At 36.0% G+C, this 8673-nt stretch overlaps 1 protein-coding gene across 1 annotated transcript in view; it reads left to right on the forward strand.

The window, feature by feature from the left end:
- SLC25A17 (solute carrier family 25 member 17) overlaps positions 1–8018 on the forward strand; it is a 46542-nt gene extending 38524 nt beyond the window's left edge. The window contains exon 10 of the mRNA XM_015593613.2: positions 7350–8018. The gene's annotated coding sequence lies outside the window, so the exon portion shown is untranslated. The remainder of the gene's footprint in view (positions 1–7349) is intronic.
- The last annotated feature ends 655 nt before the right edge of the window (positions 8019–8673 follow it).

Raw genomic sequence — 8673 nt, forward strand, 5'->3', positions numbered from 1 at the left:
TCCCCCAGGTTCTGGGACAAATTTAATACCATGTAATTCTCCTTATAAACTTTTTTATGTCTCAATCTTGGTATTTTCCTCACTAAAAATAATATTATGACTGTGCTGTGGGCTTGATTTTATTTTTGTTGGGCTTTCTTTTCCTTTCGCTTAAGGAAAGGTGTCTTCTTTAGTACATGAGCTATTTGTTTTGTGAGAAATGAAAGTTATTAATCCTAAATGATTCTCATAAACTATTCGTAAACATTATTTATTCCTTAGTATTTGAAATAATTTAAAAATATGTATTTTGAATCAACTCTTTTATTACAAAAGGCTTGAAATTTTATGTTCATCCATACATGCCCTAGTCAAGCCCTAATAAATTATTAGCACAGTGGACATGCCCTTTATTAAGCTATTACATTGGGTTTACATATTGGGTTTAAATATCACAGAAAAGAGAGAGAGAGCGTGCATACCTTGTTTAGGCTCTAGAATATCATCTCCCTTTGCAAACTCTTGGCAGAGCCATTATTTTTTGAGAATAAACATCTGATCGAGGCTATTTCTATTTGGAAACATTCGTTAGAGTTTTGATACTCAATGTTGTGTGTCAAGCAGTAGCCTTGACATAACCTGGGAGATCATTGGACGTGCAGTCCCAGACCATCTGAATTACGTTCTGCATTTTAATATGATCTGCAGGTGATTCATACTCACCTTACAGTTCAAGAGGCCTTAAAGCCCCTGACTCAATTTGATTGTTTTCAATTATAGAAACCAAGACAAAAATTTTTCTTTCAAAGGAAAGATGAGCTAATGTATTAAAACAACCTCTGAAAAAAAACTGGGAGTCCTATGTCATTAATTACTTTCCTCTCCGCCCATATTAAGGTGGTAAGACTTGTATTATGAAGCTAAGAGTGAACATAGATGTCTCAAGCTACTCAAGAAGCAAATTCTCTTGACAGTAGTAGAACAGCCCTTTGGGTTCCTATGACTTAATTCTTGTCACTAGAACAAAATAACAGGTTGTTTTTTTTGTTTTTTTTGTTTTTTTAATTTATAAATCTAATTCAGTCAGAGTAAGTAATAATGAAGTGTCTGTAGACTCTGCTATTTAGTTCAGTTTTGAGAGTGGAAATTTCCTCCCCTAATTTCCTCTCTGGCCATTGTGATAATTTCAGAATATGTGATTATCAAACAAGTAATGAAAGATCATTCTGTTGTGGTAGAAAACAAGAATTAGGAGGAGCTAATAATCTGGGAAACTAGACTGAACACACTCATTCCCTATTTAAGATACAAAATGGTACACAGAGAATTGGCCCATTACTGCTTTTTTATTTTACTTTAAGGTTTGTGTGTGTCTGTGGCGGGACTCGAGTGAGAAGCCCAAAACTTATTTTGACTTTTGTACAAGAGAAGAATGATTGTAAAGTGCCATGTGTGCTTTTGTCATTGTTTTAATGATGCAGTTCGCTTTAGAATTTGAATTTTGAGCTCAGGGTATTATGGATCGGTAGGTTCAAATAATTTTCAGGTCAAAAAATATAGTTGCATTAAGTGTTTATGATGTGAGAATGTATTCGATGCTTCTTTCAGATTTTATGATGGAACAGTTTAATTTTGAGGTTCTATGTTCCCTTTGGAAGCTTATAGACTCACTAATTGAAACTAAGTAATGACTCACTCAGTTTTGTAACCTTAGATTAATGAGTTTTTTGAGAAAACTAAAGAGCTAAAATCTCTCCTAGGGAAATGAAAATTTTTCTTTTTGATTCTTTATGCAGTTTCTCTGGAACGTGAAGATTAAGGGCCTTAGAAATTATATTAGTGTCACTGCAGTAGAGAATTTAATTTCTCTATTTAATCTGTGTTTTGAAGTGGACACTAATATTTCTACCCATGTCTATTTTACAGTAAAGTTTGAAACACAGAAATAGGATTTACCATAAGAACATAAGCAGTGGGAGTTAGAATCTTGGGTATTATTCCCAGCTCTGGCACCCACTAGCAAATTACATCATCTTGTGCTTCAGCTTTTTGATAAATGTAGATAATAATGCTACCCACTTCAGAGGATGTTCGAGAGCTAATGATGTCAGCGAAAGCCCTTTATGATTGTGGAAGAGGGACGATCTGAGTGAAGCTTGTGACAGTGCCTGGATTTATATAGCAATTTTCCTTCTTAAAGCGTATACACATTCTCATTTTATAATTCTTATATCTCTGTGAAATAGGGAAGGACAAGTAACAGTTTCTCCATTTAATTAACAAGGAGATTGCGACAACTATCAAATGACTTGCCTGGTTGGAGCCTGCACTAGAGTTGAGTATCCTGCAGTCTAATGCAGTGATTAAAGATTGAGTTCTGGAATTAGACCTGGCTTCAACTCTGGTCCTTTTCCTTACCAGCTGTGGGAACAAAGCAATTACTGAACATGTATAAAACTCAGTGTCCTCTACTGTAAAGTGGAGATTGTGAGGATTAAATGAGATCATATACATAAGTTGTTTAGCACAGTGCTTGCCACATGAGAGAGCTAGATAAATGTTAGCAACGCCTGTTATGTTATCGGTGAAGGATATGGCTGTTTGGATAGATATAACTATGGATCAGTGGAAAGTGCTCTCTCGATTTTGAGCCAGACCTGGGTTTGGATTTTCATTCTATCACTTAATAGCATCGTGGCCACAAACAAGTCACTTCTTCACTTTCTATGTCATCATCTGTCCAATAGGAAGGCTGTAATAGATATATGTATAGATATATATACTTTAATCCTCCCAACAACCTTGCAAGGTAATCATTTCTGTTAGACAGATTAGGATATATGCGTGTGTGTGTGTGTGCGCGCGCGCGTGCATGCGTGCACCTGGCATAGTACATGACATATATATGTGCTTAATAAATGCTGTTTTTTTAATCGACATAGTTGACATTAGTTTCAGGCATACAACATAATGATTCAGTATATGTGTATATTGCAAAATGATCTCCGCAATAAGTCTTGTTAACATCTGTCACCAAAATATCCATCATAATGCCGTTTGAACCAAGAAAATCGACTAGATTTTACTTTGGGGCAGCATTTCTTTCCATTTGTTTTCATCGTGAACATTTCTGAGAGCCTTTTGGTGTATCTCTTCAAAACGGAAGCCAAATCTAGTAATTTTATGTTTTATTCAGTATTCAAATTAAGTCCCCCAGATATTTATTCATTAATCAGTAAAATACAAACTGGTTGAATAGCAGAAAGTCACTGGCTGAGCAGTGTCTCACCTTGGCTACCTGGAAAAGCTAAAGAAGAGCGACTTCATGCAGCCAAATGCCACACAGCTAAGGGAGAGCCCTCCCTTTGGGCAGGTGAATTACTTACCTGGCGGTGTTGAATGTCACCAGAATACCAAATATATACAAAGACTCATTTGTAGGATACTTATGTTTCTGATAAATAAATATAATTGATTGTGACTCTACAGGGTTTTTGCCACTATAGAAATGAAAGGGCTTTGGGTTAGTGCTGATGTTTGTGGGGCTTACTGGTAGCCCCTGAAAAGTATGTTCAGTGGGACATCAGGACAAGAAAAAAAGTTTTCCATGGGCTGGGTGAGAGAAAAAAAAGAAAAACTATTTAAAGACAGAAAATGAAAAGGAAGTTAGGAGATGAATATGAGTATTAGAGAGGAAGGGACAACGCACCAATACCTAGCACAGCACTCAAAGAAGACACACAAAAAATGTGCGACAGGTGCATAGACTGGGCAGTGCACCATGGAACCCAGCAAATGAGATTTAATCTATAACGACACCAAAAGGGAAGGAAAACTCGGTTTGGAACTAATCATGAGAGTGGGTAATGGAACTTCCATTGTAGAAGTGAGTGCCTAGGAAATGCCAGGCACGATTGATTTATGTAGAGCTTGATAGCCTTTTCATAACTAAGTATATGAAGTTCATTCCCACTAACAGATGAGTTAGTTGAGACTTAAAGAGTAACTTATCTGTGGTCACGTACCTAATGAATGAGTGTCAGGATAAAATTTATGTTGACTCCAGAACTTTCTATATTCCTCAGATGTCCTTAAAAGTAAGCCTTCTAAGCTTGTGTGTGTGTCCCTTTTACAATCTAGAGGGACATAAGATTGAAGATGTGTGATTCTTTCTGTAAGGAACTGTCCGTACCCAGACATGATACCACAAGACTTAAGGGAAGCCTGTGGCCTCTGTACCCAAAGTAGCTCCTTGAACCCATGCTGTGTTCTCGCCTCAGTGCCTTTCTTTATGCTTTCCAGTGTGTCGGGAATCTTCCTACTATTGAATTCGTGCCTTTCTGGAACTTTGCTCCCTCTGCCCCCCAAAGATTTTTGTACTCCTGTGATACTTGTGCTGCGTCTGTGGTTGCACCTGCTACGTTATGTTTGGGATTGCAGTAGTCCAGGTATATCTCTGGCTTCCCCTAGATATCACATTCTTTCAGGGCAGGAAATGAGTCTCTCACGGAGCAGAGTGTCTCACTCCCTGATAGGCACTCAGTTGTTGCATGAGTGTTTTTGACTAAAGACAGTGCTGACCTTTCTCCAGTCAAATCAATCTGTTAATTAGGAGTTTACATGTTTTTAGAATTCTTGTGCTCTGGTGTTTTTCTGGTTGTGGTGAGGTTTCACATTTCTTTAATTAGTTCACACGTCTTTGAAGTATATTTTATTTTGTTAGTCGCTTGGCTTTTTTAACCTTCAAATATTCCGGGGTTTTTTTTTTCTTTTTTCTTTTTTTGCTTTACTGGGAGTCACCAAAATTGTCTACCTTAGTGGTATCATTTATCTAATTCTTTCATGTGTATTTCATTCTTATTTTGCATTCGTTATGGGGAACCCACTGGCAGAGTAGATGGCCAGCCAAGTAGATGATTCCTATGTGGGTGTTATATGGAGGCCCATATAAAATTGCAAATTCCTATTTCAGGAATAACATTCTATTCATTTGTTTAAGAAATCGTTTTTGATTACCTGCCACATCCAAACCCTATGCTGATTGCTGGGATTATCCAGAAAAAGAATACTCAGTCTCTGCCCTAATGTGGCTCATTTTCCAGCATGGGAGTCAGACAGAAAAACAACTTGACTTCTACCACTGATGAGTTCTGATGAGAAATGTAAATGTTCAGAGGAGCTTTGGGAGCATGGAGAGGCGGGGCCCAACTCGGTTTGGGTTTCTGTCATCACAAGGCAACGTTTGAATTAGGAACACACCAAGTGGTGGGTGTAGAACCTTCTTGACAGAGGAAGTAAATAACATTTGCAAAGTAGAAAGAGGATAAAGCTTTATTGTTTGCACTTTGGTTTGAATCCTGTGAGTTGAACACATGGTGGAATGGGGGAGGGGCAAGAGCATGCGGCCATGAGCCTGAGCAGAGAGATGAGGTGACGGAGCAGGACTCCCGTCCTCCTTAACAGATTTGTCTACCGTTAGACCTGGGTCTAAAGAAAGAAGATACGTTCCCTGTACTCTGTGAATTTCAAACCTAATTTTAAATACACTTTGAAAATTAGACGTAACATGAATCATTTGGTTCTAGCCCTATGAATATTAGCCACCAAGAGCAGTTGAGGCTTACTGTGAATGGCTGTGACTGTCAAGGTCTGGACTTGTAACTTATCTTGATCAACGTGGAAATGTTTACTTGGAAACTAGTTCAGAGCCTAGTTGAGACTAAAACCTTGAGTACTCTATCATGCATTTGTTAGTGTATTAAAAATGATAAAAGCAGTGAAAATGAAAGGGGGATTTAAAAATTAAGTCCTCTTTCTTTTTAAATTTGCAATTAATTTATAGGTATGATATTTACAGGTTTTTTTCCTCACACATTCTTATTTTATTCTTTCTCGTGAGATTTATTTTAATAACTTTCATACTGTATAGCTAGGAAAGAAGAGACACATATTTAGCTCAGGACCCATAGCAAAGGACTAGGAGTCAAAAACAGGAATTTAGACCTCCTGATGTTCTATTCAATAATATTTTCCTCGTTTGTGCTGCTTAGAGATATCCGTATTTTTTATTTTGGTTTAAAATTTTTCTTATAGCTTTTTTTCATCATAATACACTCATTATAAAAGCTTTAGAAAATATAGAAAAGAATGAAGAAAATAAAGATATATTCCTATATATATGTGTATAGATAGATATAAACCTATAGTTCTACTGCCCAGAAAACTAGTCTAAACAAGTCTAAAAACAAATATACTGAAATACTAGTCACTGCTAGTATTTCAGTATATTTGTTTTTAGACTTGTTTAAATGTATATACACACAGATTACATACACAGATGTATTTATAGGTAGGATTTTTTAAATGAGATCAAACTATGCCTAATTTTGTAAATTTTCATCTCAAATATAATTTAATGTCAACAAATATCTATCATAGTTTTAGTTGCTCCATAGAATTGTTATGTTAATACATCATTATTTAGACTCCTGTTAATAGACTTTTTGTTTCCAATTTTTTGCTATTATAAATAATGTAATGATAAAATCCTTAGTATATGCATCTTTTTATACTATTCCGATTATTTCTCTAAGAAAAATTTCCAGTAATCAAGTTACTGGGTCAAAAGATATACAGTGACATGTTATTAAATGAAAATATCACGCTATCTCTTTACCTTCATTGTCACTTGAGACTACATAAACATTTTATTTCTCTCTTCACCACTGCTTTGACAAGAGAAATTCCATTCTGAATGCAAAAGGGAGGAAGCATTGTTGTGTGCCAGGAGCTGGCTTTGTGGGCTTTTTCATTTAATTCTCACCATTCTATAAAATAGTATTAAATGAGGCATATTAGAAGTGTTATAGGAGTTTACAGCTAACTTCCAGCAGGTAACTGAGAGTAATTAGATAACTTCTAGCAGGTAGCTGAGATTAATAAATATTAGCATGCTATAATAATAATAATAATAATAATAATAATGGCTACCATTTATTGAGCACTTACTATGTACCAATTGCCATACTAGGTGCTTTATGTATGTTCTTATTTAACCCTACAAAAGCTCCAAAGTCCATGTACTTGCGTTTTCTCCTTCAAGCTTTGGTTCCATATCTGCATCCAAGTTCCTGTGCCTTTGTTAGGTGGCAAATTCCAGAGGACAGCGACTCGCTTTTAATCAGTTTTTGAATCACCTTAAACGTGCAGTTACATTGGGCAAGTGTCCGTAGGAATGCTTTATTATTATGATGGTCATGAAAATCAAAGAAGATTTTTACGGCTTATCTTTTTGACTTTTTAATTTATAAGTGAGCTTCTATTTGATAAAAAAATGTCTATTTTTTTTTTTTTTAATTTTACAATTGCAGATATGGAGAAACCTTTAGGCCACCAGAGGGCATTGCAGTTGTCTTCCTGTATCATCTTTATTATAAATCACTGCTGTCAGAGATGCCTAGTGAAGTTTGTTCCCAATGAAAAAAAGAAGCATTCTTAGACTCGAGCAGTCTGAATAGGAACTGTGGCTTTAACTTGGCGGACCACTACCTTGAAGCACCCTTTAATCTATACAAGCAAAGAATGGAGTAAGCTGTATTTTTGCTGAAATCATATTTTTTACTTTTTCCTTTCCTCAAGCCTATGCTTATACTTTTAATTTGTCATCCATGATTTATAATCTTCTCTTGCCAGATAATAGAGCCAGTAGCTCTCAATATCAATAGAAATTAAAGTCAGAGAAACAAAGGACCCAGTTCTTGGCCAGTAGCATCCATCTCTTTACTGGTCTTTATTGACACTAATAAAAACTGGCAAAATTGACTGATCCACAGTTGAATAATTCTGTTTATTCTCTGCTAGAAGTGCCATTAGGCAGGAAAATGATTAAAAGGCAGAGCAGGAGGCAGAAGAGGTAGAAGGCATTTTGACAACGCATGTATTTAAAAATCAATTCGAATCCTTACTAAAGTGATTTTGATGTAAACAGGTAAATCTTTCCACATTGTTTGAAATAAATATTATAAGTGTTGCGGCTTCTATGTTGTCGCCAACTAGAGCTCTTATTGACCTGCGCTCCGGGAGCAGTTGAGATATTAATTTATTTCACAAATATTTATTGAATACCTTAGTACCAGGCACCTGCTAAGCACTGGCATATAGATATGAATAATAACTAATCTTTATATGGTGCTTTGCGGTTTATAAAAACAGTCTAGCATCTGTTGCTTTCTTGGTACTCATTTCATACCTCTGAGATGAATTGGACAAGTGATATATCCATTTTATAGGTGTGGATACTGGTGCAGAAAGGTTAAATGACTTATTTACACAGTTACACCGCCAGTAACAGAGTAGGACTGAAAATAGGTCTTCTGACCAAGTCCCATCCTGTCCCACAGCACCATGCTGTCTCCTAGAAGAAGTGAGCCTATTATTCAAGCAACTTGGGTATAATACTCCAAGGGACCCAAAGTTAGACATAGATATGTTATAGTCCCTTGGTGGTTTTGATTGTTTAGTTTAATAAGCAACTTTGCAAATAAATTCAAAAGCTTATCAGTACTATTTTTTTCAAAAATAGAAGGTAGATACAGTGTGCAGGCATTTAAAAAAAATAGATTCATTTTTACTACCTGGTTGACATATTTGCTAGGAATTTAACTCTTTCAAGTCTATGAGTCCCCACATCTTTCC

The sequence above is a fragment of the Pteropus alecto genome, unplaced genomic scaffold (genome assembly GCF_000325575.1).
Source record: "Pteropus alecto unplaced genomic scaffold, ASM32557v1 scaffold157, whole genome shotgun sequence".
In the NCBI taxonomy this organism is placed as follows: Eukaryota; Metazoa; Chordata; class Mammalia; order Chiroptera; family Pteropodidae; genus Pteropus; species Pteropus alecto.